Source organism: Mus caroli, unplaced genomic scaffold (assembly GCF_978045245.1).
Source record: "Mus caroli unplaced genomic scaffold, Mus_caroli_1 scaffold_6, whole genome shotgun sequence".
NCBI classification, from domain to species: Eukaryota; Metazoa; Chordata; class Mammalia; order Rodentia; family Muridae; genus Mus; species Mus caroli.
Window position 1 is genome coordinate 38,330,001 of NW_028227261.1, and position 14,430 is coordinate 38,344,430.

The window sequence follows — 14,430 nt, forward strand, 5'->3', positions numbered from 1 at the left end:
TTAAATACAGACTTGGTTTTAGAAGCTTTCTTTCTACTTTTTCTAACGAGGAAAACCACAATGGATTCAAATAATTTAAAGTCCTTATCACAGCTTGTCATAAACACCTGCCTCATCTTTTCAGACTAGATGAACACAGCATACACACACACATTCACATATTCACACATTCACACACACACACACATTCACACATTTACACTCACACACATTCACACACACATTCACATATTCACATTCACACACACATTCACACACATTCACACATTTACACTCACACACATTCACACACACATTCACATATTCACATTCACACACACATTCACACACATTCACACATTTATACTCACACACATTTACACATTCACTCACACATACACACACACACACACACACACACACACACACACACACACTTTCTAACCTCAGAACTACAGCCTCAGTCTGGAGTCCGGGGAATGTTTGCTGGCAAGCTTCCTCTCTCTACAGTTATTTCCTGGAAGAAAAATAAAACTTATTTTTTTAAGTGATGCTACACCTCCAGATGCTGCTGAGATCAAGGATAAGTCCCACTGTTACCAACTTTTAACCTTAAAAAGAAAAGAAAGCTTTTTTTTTTTTTAAATTGCATTCTTTTTCTTCTCATTTGACAAGAACGGTTGTGTTTTCCCTTTCTTTGTTGATCAACAAGGAAGGGTGGTTTATTGAAAAAGCTGATTTTCAGGCAAAGAAAGCACTTAGTCAACACGTTGTTTATTGTAACCTTAAAGTGAAATTCATAAACTTGTCTGGGCAACATTTACCTTGCATTGATTTTCTTTCCTTTCTCTTTCATTCTCTCTTCCTTTTTTTTTAAAGATTTATTTATTAATTTTACTTATATGAATACACTGTAGGTGTCTTCAGACTCACCAGAAGAGGGCGTCAGATCCCACTACAGATGGTTGTGAGCCACCATATGGTTGCTGGGAATTGAACTCAGGACCTCTGGAAGAGCAGCCAGTGCTCTTAACCGCTGAGCCTTCTCTCCAGCCCTATGTTTGTTGCTTTTCAAAATGAAGTTGTGAACTGGGCATGGTGGCTTTCAATCCTAGCTCTTGGGAGGCAGAGGCAGGCAGATTTTGGCTAGTTCGGGGCCAGCCTGGTCTACAGAGTGAGTTCCAGGATAGCCAGGGCTACACAGAGATGTGTCTTTGCTTCTGGGAGAAGCTAAGGTACGTCAACTCTGTTACGTCAGCACGGGAAGCTGGATGCTGTTTCTTCTGTTCCATGGTTTAAAGGACACAGAAAGCTCCCAAGGTCCTCCCCCCCCCCTCCAATTCCCCCCTCTCTGTGTCTCAAACAACAAAGCAATTATGTAACTGGGGATGTTGCTTGGTGACAGAGCACTCACATAACATATATGAAGTAGTGGGAGCACATGCACACACACACACACACACACACACACACTCTAGTTGTGGCAATCTGTACACAGAGAGTTAATACAAGGATGGAATATTCAAAATCAGCAGCAGCTTTGAGTTTGTACACAACAAACAAATATCTTAAATACTTTTCTTTTTTTTTTTTTTTTTTTTTGGTTTTTCGAGACAGGGTTTCTCTGTGTAGCCCTGGCTGTCCTGGAACTCACTTTGTAGACCAGGCTGGCCTTGAACTCAGAAATCCGCCTGCCTCTGCCTCCCGAGTGCTGGAATTAAAGGCGTGCGCCACCACGCCCGGTTTAAATACTTTTCAAAATGCTCTAGAAGTTGAAACACAAGGGCGTGCTTTAGGAAAAGATAAGAATGTAATTATATAATTGGAGAAAGGGGGGAAGGACCTTGGGAGCTTTCTGTGCCCTTTAAACCATGGAACAGAAGAAAACAGCATTCGGCTTCGGTGCTGACGTAACAGAGTTGACGTACCTTAGCTTCTCCCGGAAGCAAAGACACATCTCTTGCTCCATTTCTTTGGTAAAATGAATCCCACAGATGCCTGGGTGATCCGCCCCAGCCTGCCAGGTTTGCCTGGGAGGAGTCTCAGTTACACAGAAGAGATCTAATCTGACTCCAGCTCAGTCAAGGCCTTGATGTCAATCTTGCTTTGTTTTGGTGGTGCTGTGGATGCTTAGAGCCAGACTCTCACTCCATTCTGAGCTCATACTGAGCCACGTCCCCAGCCCTTTGATACCAATTAGGAAAGATCCCTTCCCTCCCCCTCCCCCCACATAGTCTCTTAACCCAGCTCAAAATTTTAACAACTTTTTTTTCTGCATTGTTTGCATAACAATTTCACCCAAAGGGCTCTCAGTTCAACCAGGAGCAAAACTTCATGCCTTTTCTACATGGAAAGTTAAATCAAATTCACAGACATTTCCCAAAATATTCGGTTGTATTTTTACAAGCAGTTTAAGGTCCAAGAAGGTACACAACAGATTGGAGAGATGGCCCAGAAGTTAAGAGCTCTTGCAGCCCTTTCTTGGGGCCACAGTTCAGTTCCCAGTACTCACATCTGTAGCTACAAGGGACCTAAACCAATATGCTCTCAGACCTCCATGGGCACCTGCTTGCGTACACACACACACACACACACACACACACACACACACATTAAAAAAAGAATTCTAAACACCATAACAAAAAGAAGGCACACAACAGACCATGTATCACTCTATCACTCATGTGTGTTCACGAAGAATGGAATTCCATCTTTGGGTGTTCTCTGTTCCTACAAACGCTAAAGCCACTTGGGAAACAGTGGACTCAGATAATGGGCTTTTGCTGTTTTAAACTAGAAGAAAAAAAAATTAAGAAAATAATGCTCCGAAGTAACTAAATCCACCAGCATGCCTCGGTGTTCTCATGTAAAGTGAATACTTCTTGCCTTTTTTCAAGAAAATAAACATGGAAAGTGGAGTTGCCTTGTGAGTTTTACTTAGAAAGGTCTGCCCAGCCTGACGTCATAAGAAAACTGATCCATGTTCTCTTCTAGCTCTTTTGTTGGATTTACTTTTATTTGTTTAAATTTCCAAAGTATTTGGGCTTTATCTTGCGAGGTGATATAAAGATTTTTTTAAAAAAGCAGAGACTTGAAAGGGTGTTGTGACACCTTTGTTAAAATGTCCAGCTTTGGGCCTGTACCTCACCTGAGTAGAACTGCCCTGGGGTGGTGGTAGGGGGTGTGCAGGTAGGTGCACCAGCCCCAAGCCCTGAGCAGGAGAGAGCTGGCTCCGCCCCTCATCTGGGGTGGATGGGTGAGGGAGAGATGCCCCAGCTCCTTCTGCAGTAGGGCAGTAGAAAGCTGGCTCAGTCCCTCACTGGCTGCAGCCCTCTGGAGAGTGGGCCCTGCACCTCCCCTGGTGTCTTAATTAGGGTTTTACTGCTGGGAACAGATACCATGACCAAGGCAACTCTTTTTTTTTTTTTTTTTTTTTTGGTTTTTCGAGACAGGGTTTCTCTGTAGCCCTGGCTGTCCTGAAACTCACTTTGTAGACCAGGCTGGCCTCGAACTCAGAAATCCGCCTGCCTCTGCCTCCTGAATGCTGGGGTTAAAGGCGTGTGCCACCACGCCTGGCTTCACAAGGCAACTCTTATAAGGGCAACATTTATTTGAGGCTGGTTTACAGGTTCAGAGGTTCAGTCCATTATCATCAAGGCAGGAGCATGGCAGCATCCAGGCAGGCATGGTGCAGGAGGAGCTGAGAGTTCTACATCTTCACCTAAAGGCTGCTAGAATACTGACTTCCAGACAGCTAACATGAGAGTCTTACAGCCCACTCCCACAGTGGCACACCTACTCCAACAAAGCCACATCTACTCCAACAAGGCCTTACCTCCAAATAGTGCCACTCCCTGGGCCAAGCGTTTAGGAGCCATCACACCTGAGCAGCACAATAGAACCTTTTATGAACATTGAGTTTTTGCCTTGAATGTTGCTCACTTTTGTATTTTCTCTTTGGCTCTCTCCACCTGTGTATGTGTGTGCCAGTATCAAGTTATCCTAATTATTAAGACTTTAGATATCTTTTATGTTCTGGCAAGCATTGATGAGAAATACCTCAGAAACTAGTTACTTAGACTCAGAACAACCATTGTTTGGCCAGCCTGGAAATGTATATAGACCAGGCTGGACTTAAACTTATTGCAATCCCCCTGCCTCTGCCCTCTAAGTGCTGAGATTATAAGCATGAACTACCAAGCCAAGCAATTGTTTTGTTTCTTTGTTTTGGTTTTGGATTTTTTTTTTTTTTTGTAATGCTAGTGATAGAACACAAGGTATTGCATATGCTGTGTGAGGGCCTTACCCCTACACCCCAGCATTAAAAAAAAAAAAAAATTCAGATTTTTGATGCAGGGTTCCTTTACCCTTGGCATGGACCAAGTTGTCCTTTAGCTCTCCCCACAGCTCAGGAAGGTCTTGGATTTACAAAGCTCAGTCTCCTAAGTATCTGGGACTATGGGTCTGTGCCACCAGGCTTCACTATAGCAATTGTCTTATAATGCCTTAGTGTCAGGTGTTTGGAAGGTCTGGGATGGTTCTGAGTCATTCTGTACCACTCTCGTGGGACCACTGTCAGAAAACAACTGGGAGTGAAACATTATTACAAGCTCTCTCTCTCTCTCTCTCTCTCTCTCTCTCTCTGGGCTTCCTCACAGCATGGTAGCTTCAGACTGTAGAAATAGCAGTCCAACGTTACAGTGAAGTGCTTCTCTGAACAAAAGACACCTTGCCTTTCTAAAATATATCACACTGTCTTCACTGATGTGTGCACATGCTTATGGGTTCTGTGTGTGCACATGTGCCTGTGTGTGCACATGAAGGCTAGAACTGACATCACACATCTTCCTTAGAAGCCCCCCCCCTTTATTTTCTAAAGTTCCTTTTGAGATTGTCACTGATTTTAAAAAAAGAAAGATTTATTTACTATTTTATGTGTATGTGTTCTTTGCCTGCTTGTATGCATAAACCCCGCACACATGCCTGGTGCCCTTAGAGGCTAGAAGAAGGCATGGGATCCAAGAAGCTAGAGTTACAGGTGGTTATGAGTACCATGTGGGTGGCGAGAACCTCAACTCCAAGTCCTCTGCAAGAACAGTAACCACTCTTAACTGCTGAGCCATCTCTCCAGCCCCTTCATCTTAATTTTGGAGACAGGGTCCCTCACTGAACCTGCTGAGTGGACTAGGCTGGCTGGACTCCAGGGCTCTGCCTGTTTTCACCTCTTCAGTGCTGGAACCACAGACACATCTGCCCAGGGGTTTACCCGGGGGGCTGGAGTGTCTCAGTTCCTCAGGCCTCTGTAGCAAGTGCTTTGCCAGATGAACCTCCTCCTAGCCACTGTTTACATTCTTTTGATTGTAAGTGAGTCATAATCTCATCCAAACCCAAGAAGAGGCATGACTCCAGCTTAGTGGGACAAAGGTCAAGATTATGTTGTGAAAGAAACAGTTGTCAGGCGAGTAAGATCTGCCATATACATCTTACTTTCTGATGGTGACAGAACACACACATACTGTCTCTCTCGGTTTTCTGACTAGTCTTCTTCTCCTTCTCCTCCTCCTCCTCCTCCTCCTCCTCCTTCTCCTTCTCCTTCTCCTTCTCTTCTTCTCCTCCTCCTCCTCCTTCTTCTTCTTCATATCTTTAAAAAAATCACGCATATATGTGTGCTCTCTCTGTGCATGTGTGCGTGTGAATACAGGTGCCCATGGAAGTCAGAGAAGGACACTGGGTCCCCTGGAACTGGAGTTACCAGCCCACAACCACCCAATAAGGATGCAGGGAGTCAGCCTCCTGTCCTCTCCAAGACAGGTCATGCTCCTGTTGTTGGTTGGTTGGTTGGTTGGTTGGTTGATTTGTTTCGTTTTGAGACAGGGTTTCTCTGCGTAGCCTTGTCTGTCCTGGAACTCACTCTGTAGACCAGGCTGTCTTTGAATTCAGACATCCACCTGCCTCTGCCTCCTGAGTGCTGGGATTAAAGGTTTGTGCCACTGCAGTCTCCCAAGAAGTCACGTTCTTAAACTCTAAACCATCTAAGCCAAGAAGAACATGCACCACCCTCTAAGCCATATTACCCCGTCCTGGCTAGTCTCCTCAGGAGAAACTTGGCTTTTAAGTAGCCTTTCTCAAAAGTTGATGCTTCTTGAAGAGAGTCACTGGTAATTATATGCCAGCCTTTTCTTATTTCCATATGATATATTCAGTTCTAACCATAGATAAGTTTTTTTTTTTTTTTTTGAGGGAGCGTTTTAAGGATTAGACATAAGGCTTCACCATGGTCAGGGCATGCTCAATACTCCTTTTTAGCATCTATGTGGAACTGATTGGTTTTTTATAAATTAAACAGTGGGGAAGAATACTGTATGCAGAGATGTGGGGTCAAATGAAGTCATAAGTCATAATTAAAAAAAATAATTCCAAAGAATTAGAGTAAATACTTTCCCCTCAAGGGAGAAATGCACAAATCCCCACTCCTTATGCAAGTATCCTATAGTAGAAAACAGAAACTTGATTACAGTGGAGAAACACAACGAATACTCCCTCAACTCAGAGACCAAGGTCAGCGGGGATCACTGCATTGATATTAAGCACCTTGGGATCTCCTCACCCCCAGAAACTTGAAGATCCAGTCTAAACAAGACCAAAACAACCAGGAGAAGGCCAGGAGAGACACATCCTATAAAACATTAGAGCAGTGCTCCTTAAAAATTTGCCAAGGTCATCCGAGCAAGGAAATCCCGTGGATCTCGTATTTAAGAGGCACTCAAAGGCACATGACAGCTAAATGTAATGAGGGAGTCTATGGAAAAGAGACATGGGGAGGAGGAGATCTGAATAAGCAGTGGTCTTTAGCAGTCGGCATCAACAGGGGTCCATGAGGTGCCACACTAATATCGGGTGACATTAATGAGACAACCTGCATGTCAGATAGACAGGAACTCTCTGTACTATCTAAAACTACTCTAAAAATTAAAATCTTGTTTTCTTTCCTCTTTTTTTTAAAAAAAGCTTTTTAATGTGTCTGTGTGTGATCCCGTATGAGTAGGTGTGCACCTTGTGTGTGCAGGAGCCTGCAGAGGCCAGAGGAGGACATTGGGTATCCTGGAACTGGAGTTACATGCAGTTGTGAGCCACTGTGTAGGTGCTGGGAACCAAACCCAGGTCCTCTGCAGGAGCAGTGAGGAAGCATTCCTACTCATCAGGCATCTCTCCCACCCCAAATAAGATCTCCCCTAAGTGTGATTCCTTTCAACGTTGAATGGCGTTCATAGAGCTGATAGGTTGTGGCAGTTAGTAGTGTCAGTGATTGCCTCATTCCATTGGCCCACTGTCCTGGGTCTGAGGAAACCCATCTAGGCACTATTGTTGACATCTACACAAGTAATAAAATAAAGGTCAGGTAAACCTGAGAGATGCTCTCTCCTTTCCACCTGACATACAAACTCAACAAGCCGTTGCCAGCCATCCCTCCTTGCCTCCCTCCAGCATGAGCTCGCCCCCAGCCCCAGTGGCCCTCTGGCCCTCCATTTCTCTAGTCCCCCCTTACTGAGAAAGGAATATAGAAGTTATCAGACCAAAGTTGGAGGATGGTCTAACATAAAGAAAAATAGACTTAGCACCAAACAAACACCCTTACAGCAGACCTCCCACAATCTGGAGCCTCCCAAGTGCCCCAGTAGGGCACAGAATAGTCACATCTCACAAAGAAAGCCAAAACTACAGCCGTAGCATTTCCAGGAATCTCTGTCCTTCCCATCACCGCCTAAAGCTTGAAATGAGCCTGTAGCAAACAACTCTAACCCGAGAGTCGATGGCTCTCCCTGTGTTGCTATGGACACTGGTACACATCAGGAGGACCTGTTGGAATTGCCCATGCAGAGTCTCTTCTCTCTGTGCCACATGCACCTATGTAAAGATAGGGACCATCTCCGCGACCTTTCTTTCCTTACTATGTCACAGCCATGCTCCTAATACAATGGAGACTCCAAAAGCAAATTTAGCCAACTACAACTTCAGTCATTTACCTTACAACCCTCTGATCATTACCCTGCTAGACAAGTGCCACTCAAAATGCCATCCACAGTCCTGCCCCAGGCTGGGAAGCTACAAAGATGGGTTGAGATTTGGCTCTGCTGTGTTCATCAATTCAATTCATCATTCAAATGCATGACCAGCAGAACTATGCAGACCAGACCAGACATGTAAGAGTTTGAATGAGGCTGGACTTGGTGATGCACGGCTTTATCCCCAGCACTTGGAAGGCAGAGGCAGGTGGATCTCTATAATTCAGGCTGGCCTGGTCTACACAGTGAGTTCGAGGACAGCCAGGGCTACATAGAAAGACACTTTCTCCAAAGCCTGGGGCAATGCAGGGGTGAGGGTCAAATATGTAGTCATTCCTCTCCTGAAGCCCCTCCCACTCTCAGGAGTTCTTCCTGGCTTTGTCTTAATAACTATGTTTGCTCTACTTAAAAACAAACAAACCCCGGGCGTGGTGGCGCACGCCTTTAATCCCAGCACTCGGGAGGAAGAGGCAGGTGGATTTCTGAGTTCGAGGCCAGCCTGGTCTACAAAGTGAGTTCCAGGACAGCCAGGGCTATACAGAGAAACCCTGTCTCAAAAAAACCAAAAAAAAAAAAAAAAACAACCACCGAGCTAGAGAGACAGTTCTGTCATAACCTAGAATAAAATGACTCAGGAGAGACCAGAGAGATGATTCAGCAATTAAGAGCACCAGCTGGGACTGGAGAGATGGCTCAGTAGTTAAGACTGCTCTTCCAGAGGTCCTCAGTTCAGTTCCCAGTAACCACATGGTGGCTCACAATCATCTGTAATGGGATCCGATGCCCTCTTCTGGTGTGTCTGAAGACAGCAACAGTGTACACATATATAAAATTAATTAATTAATTAAAATATATTTAAAAAAAAAAAGAGCACCAGGTGCTTTTCCAGAGGACCCAGATTCATTTCCCAGTGCCCACATGGCATCTGTCTGGCACTACCATTTCAAGGGATCTGAGGCTGTCTTCTGACGTCCATGGAAACCAGGCATGCAGTGTTAAACAATCAAAACACTCTCACACCTGAAAATTTTAAAAGAACAAAAACCACCCAAGAGCGCTAGAGAGAGCTGGCTCCGTGGCCGAAACTTGCTGTATAGCATGAGAAACCTGTGATTGTATCCAGAGCACCCACAAGAGCCCAGAGTGCCTATACATGCCCTAGGAACCCAAGTACTTGGGAAACAGAGGAGACAGAGCATGACTGGGTGTGCTGGCTACCAGCCTAGCTCTGGGGTCAGTGAGAGACTCTCTGGAGTTAAGGTGGAAAGTGACAGAGCAGGGAATCTCTCATCCTCTGGCCTCTGGCTCAAGTGTATACCAGCACACGGCATACGTGTGTATGTGCGCATGCACACACCCCCCCAAGCATGTATAACACATGTGCAAACATGCACATATACCACATACACATGTGCATCACACACACACACATACACACACACACTAAAATAGATAATAAAAGAATTCACACAAGAAACCATCTGTGGCAGAAACATCCTATTCAGGGTGCACAGTAGGGCCACAGATTGGTCAGTGTGAACTGAGAAGCAGTGTTAAACTGTTCTGTTTCTATTTTCAACCTTAAGAGGGTGTTTCTTGCTTCCTCATTACCCAGTCCTAGAGGAAAATAAATGTCTCTCCAAACCAAATGCATCAAAGCCCAGGCTTCTGCCACTCCCACAACCCCGCCCCCGCCCCGCCCTCTCTGCTCCCATGACCTTTCCTGAACTTTCGAGCTAGAACCTCCAAGAACAGTCAGATCGTTAGTCTCTACCTGGAAAAAGTCCACTTCTATTTCAGGCTGCTAAACTGGGCTGGATCCTGGAGGAGGCGGGGGAGCATCTCTTCCTGAAATTGTGGAAACAAATTCATTTTCAAGGAAAACCTAATCCCTGAACCGGAGTGAAGAACCCCACCTCCGTCTGTGTTAAGCCAGGAAGCCTGGCTGCCCCCGCTCCTCATAACCCAGAAAGTCCACACCTCTCCACAGTGACACAAAGACCCCCCCCCCAAAGTGTCGATGTGCCCACAGCTGGAATTTCCACAGTTTGGGGAAGAGCAGCTTTCTTAGCAGTGAGTGTTCCACCTGAGGTGGGGTTGGCCATGCCTTACTTTCTGGAAATGGTATTTAATTTCTCTCTCTCTTGGTTTAGTTTTGTCTGCAGGGGTTGTGGAGTTAACCTGATGAGCGCCTGTTCATACTCTCATTTTTGGGGGGCCTCTAATTTTCCAGAGACCAAAAATGTAAGCTATGCATTGTGGTCTCACTCTTCCTATTGTAACAGCAGATGTAGTTACAGCCCACTCAACATTTGTTTTCGGGGTGATACTTCATTTGGCACTTGCTGTTTGTAAACTGATGGTATTTAGGTTATTTTCAACATATGTAAGAATATGTTTACACTTACAGGGCACTGCTTTATAATGCAAATTCTTTTTTAAAAAAAGATTTTGTTTATATTTATGTATATGAGTACACTGTAGTTGTCTTCAGACTCACCAGATGAGGGCATCACCGGATCCCATTACAGATGGTTGTGAACCACCATGTGGTTGCTGGGATTTGAACTCAGGACCTCTGGAAGAGCAGTCAGGGCTCTTAACTGCTAAGCCATCTCTCCAGCCCCCAGTAATGCAAATTCTTGTGTACACATTCTGCAACAGTTGTCTTTTGTTGATTGACAGACCATTACGACTGTGTTTTCCTTCCGAGTTCCAAATGGGGAGTCCGAGAGTCCTGAAGCTTTGCACGTGCTCACATCACAGCTTCTCAGACTTCCCCATTCAGAAAAGACACCTGGAATTATATCTGTCATTTTTAAAAACAGCGTGTTCTCGGTTTCAAACAGTTCATCAGTTCATCAGTTTACAAACAGCTGAAGAGATGGCTCAGCGGCTAAGAGCACTGGCTGCCCTTTTAGAGAACCTGGGTTTGATCCCCAGGACCCACACAAAGGCTCTCAACTGTCTGTTACTCTCGTCTCAGGGGCATCTGACACCCTGGCCTCCATAGGCACTGGATACACATGGTACACACACATGTATGCCGGCAAAACACCCATACACATACCATAAAAATCAAAGTTGTCAAAAGAAAAGTGTTCTTCATACTTCACTACAATGACATCATCCTGAGCCTCCATCCTGCCAGGGAAATGGCCCCCGAGAACTCCAGTGGCCTGCTCATCCCAGATCAAAGGTACCAAGATGGACCGGAATTAAGGCTTCACTTTCTCCACTCTCACAGTCTATCCAGAAAATCCTCTGACTCAGAGCTAGCAAAGGCTACGGATGTCTTCCTCAGTTCTACTTCCTGCTAGTCTATGAATCAAGCCAATAGAAGAGGGGTAACCCCGATAAATACCTCATAGGGACCCAGCTTCCCCAAGAAGGTAGCTTTGCACCTCCTGGATCCAGAGAACATAACAACATAACCTACACCGGAACTGACTTAGCAACAGAGTCCCAGCCCCAGAGGGAGGGCTGGGATCCTCCGAGTCACTCACGCTGATGCCAGATCTCAATCTTATTTATTGTTGGGGGGTGAGACAGATACAGATTTAACCAGTGAGTCCAGGCTACCCTGTAGCTTCTCCTGCTCCATGAAAGCACCAGCCTGTGGGTGCTCTATGGGGGCATGTGCAGTCTGGGAACTGGCAGTGAGGACATGGCATCAAAATGCTGAAACAGGTCTAAGAAGTGCAGCAGTGGGACTTTGGAAGATAGACCAAGGGGCAGGGCTACAGCCAGGTGTGCTCAGCCTCTAAGAGTAGATGTGAGCTGATGAGATGCCTCAGAAGGTAAGGGCACTTGGCACCAAGCTTGATAACCTAAATTTGATCCCTGGAACCAAATGCTAGAAGGAGAGAGGTGACTTGTCCTCTGACGGGCACATATGCACTATAGTATGCACACAGGTTTATAATCCCAGGACTCAGCAAGGAGAAGTAGGAGGATCATGAGTTTGAGGCCACTCTGGGCGAACATAAAGAGTTCATGCCAAAGTCGGGAGTGGTGGCGCACGCCTTTAATCCCAGCACTCGCGAGGCAGAGGCAAGCGGATTTCTGAGTTCAAGGCCAGCCTGGTCTACAAAGTGAGTTCCAGGATAGCCAGGGTTATACAGAGAAACCCTGTCTCGAAAAAAAAAAAAAAAAAAAAGAGTTCATGCCAGTCAGAACTATAAAGTGAGTTCCATGCGAACCTGAACTGTGTAATGAGACTGCCTCGATTTCGAAACAAGAAAAAGCGGCTGCAAGTTCCTGGGTAGACATCTACTCCCCAGTGTCCAGGAGCACACATGGTTAACTGCAAAATGAATAACAGCAAGCCAACAATGAACTGAAGCCTCATAGGCAGCTGTGGGTGAGGACCATCCATCCCAGTCACAGCCCATGGCCTTGCGTTCCCCTGTATGCTTCAGTGTGTCTCTTGTGGAGCAATTAGCGTCAAGGAATCAACAATCAGACCAGAAGTTTTGAGTCCCAGCTTTATCACAGTCTTGGGGGTCCCTACACACCACAGGTCTCCATTCCCCCATTTGTACAATGAGAAAGGCACATAAGACAGAATAAAGGGTCTTCACGCTCCTAATTTCTTTTTGTTTGGGGGTGTTCTTGTACTTCTGTGACCTGCTCTCTAGGATCAGGGGTGTTCTGAAGCATGCCAGGCGGGCTGCCGCGCCCCCCCCCCCAGCATACGCCCCAATCGAGCAAAGATGGTGGGCCGGAACAGCGCCATTGCCGAGGGCGTGTGCGTTGCCCTCTTCATTGGGTACTGCATCTACTTCTATTGCAAAAGGTGGAGTGACCCCAACTTCAAGACCAGGCTTCGAGAACGAAGAAAGAAACAAAGCTTGCTAGGGAGAGAGCTGGGCTTTCCAAGTTACCTGATTTAAAAGATGCTGAAGCCGCCTTTAATCCCAGCACTTGGGAAGCAGAGGCAGGCGGATTTCTGAGTTCAAGGCCAGCCTGGTCTACAAAGTGAGTTCCAGGACAGCCAGAGAAACCCTGTCTCAAAAAAACAAAAAACAAAAAAAAAAACCGCAAAATTTAAGCCGGGCGGTGGTGGCGCACGCCTTTAATCCCAGCACTTGGGAGGCAGAGGCAGGTGGATTTCTAAGTTCGAGGCCAGCCTGGTCTACAGAGTGAGAGCCAGGGCAGCCAGGGCTACACAGAGAAACCCTGTGAGAAACCCTGTCTCGAAAAAACAAAAAACAAAAAAACAAAAAAACAAAAAAAGATGCTGACGCAGTTCAGAAATTCTTCCTTGAAGAGATACAGCTTGGTGAAGGGTTAGTAGCACAAGGTGACTACGAGAAGGGTGTGGACCACCTGACAAATGCCATTGCTGTGTGTGGACAGCCTCCGCAGCTGCTGCAAGTGTTACAGCAGACTCTTCCACCACCAGTGTTCCAGCTGCTCCTGACCACGCTTCCGACCATTAGTCAGAGAATTGTAAGTGCTCAGAGCTTGGCTGAAGATGATCTGCAATGAGCCAGATACCAACATAATAAAATCTCAGTAAAATAATTTAACAGTTAGCTTGGAAGCTGGTCAGCTCTGGGGGAATAAGGGCAAATTGTGCTGTCATGAACTGTCCCACACTGACATCTGCCAAAGCGAATATGAACTTTGGTAGATCCAATGTCTGTTCTATTTATTCTTCCAGTGAAAAGTATTTTGATAGAGCCTTTCATTTTATAAATACACTGAGTTAACCAAACTATCATGGATTTCCGTTTGTTCTTAAGACATGCAACTCGTCTACGGCCATACCACCCTGAACGTGCCCGATCTCGTCCGATCTCGGAAGACATGCAACTCAAATGTAAATACAGTCGAGTCTTACTCAGGTAGAAACTCCTGGTGATTTTAAAAGATTGGAAACGACTCTGAGGAAGAGTTGAATAATGCAAATTCTAGTGTGTGGGCACTTTAATGCACATTCTACAGACGAGAACATTTTACCGTGTGTTGTAAAATTCGGTGGAAACTTGGGTTTGTGAAAACTGAGCATTAAAACCTTGCAGAGACCGTTTCTTGTTTACTTTTGAAAAAAAAAAAGAGTCACGTGAGCCTCATTTTGTATTTGTGTGTGTGTGTGTGTGTGTGTGTGTGTCTCCCCACCTCCCAGCGTGTGTGCTGGGAGGAGGGGAGACCCCAGAACAATGTCCTGCCTCCAAACCTTCTCAATAGGCGGAAGCCACTGGCTTCCTCCCTTTCCTGTCTCCCGTGCTCCAGCAATGCAGATGGAAGGGACCGAAGGGATGGGAGAGAGAGCCCAACCATCCCCAGATCTGTCCTTGTCACAACCTGCCTCCCACCTCTAATGCCCCCCCCTTCCAGAGACTTCCAGGCCACACCCATCCCGGGCTTGTGGGGGCTGGAC

The 14,430-nt window shown here is 45.8% G+C and overlaps 1 pseudogene; it reads left to right on the forward strand.

The window, feature by feature from the left end:
- The first annotated feature begins 12,757 nt into the window (after positions 1-12,757).
- Positions 12,758-13,548, forward strand: LOC110293799 (mitochondrial import receptor subunit TOM20 homolog; annotated as a pseudogene).
- The last annotated feature ends 882 nt before the right edge of the window (positions 13,549-14,430 follow it).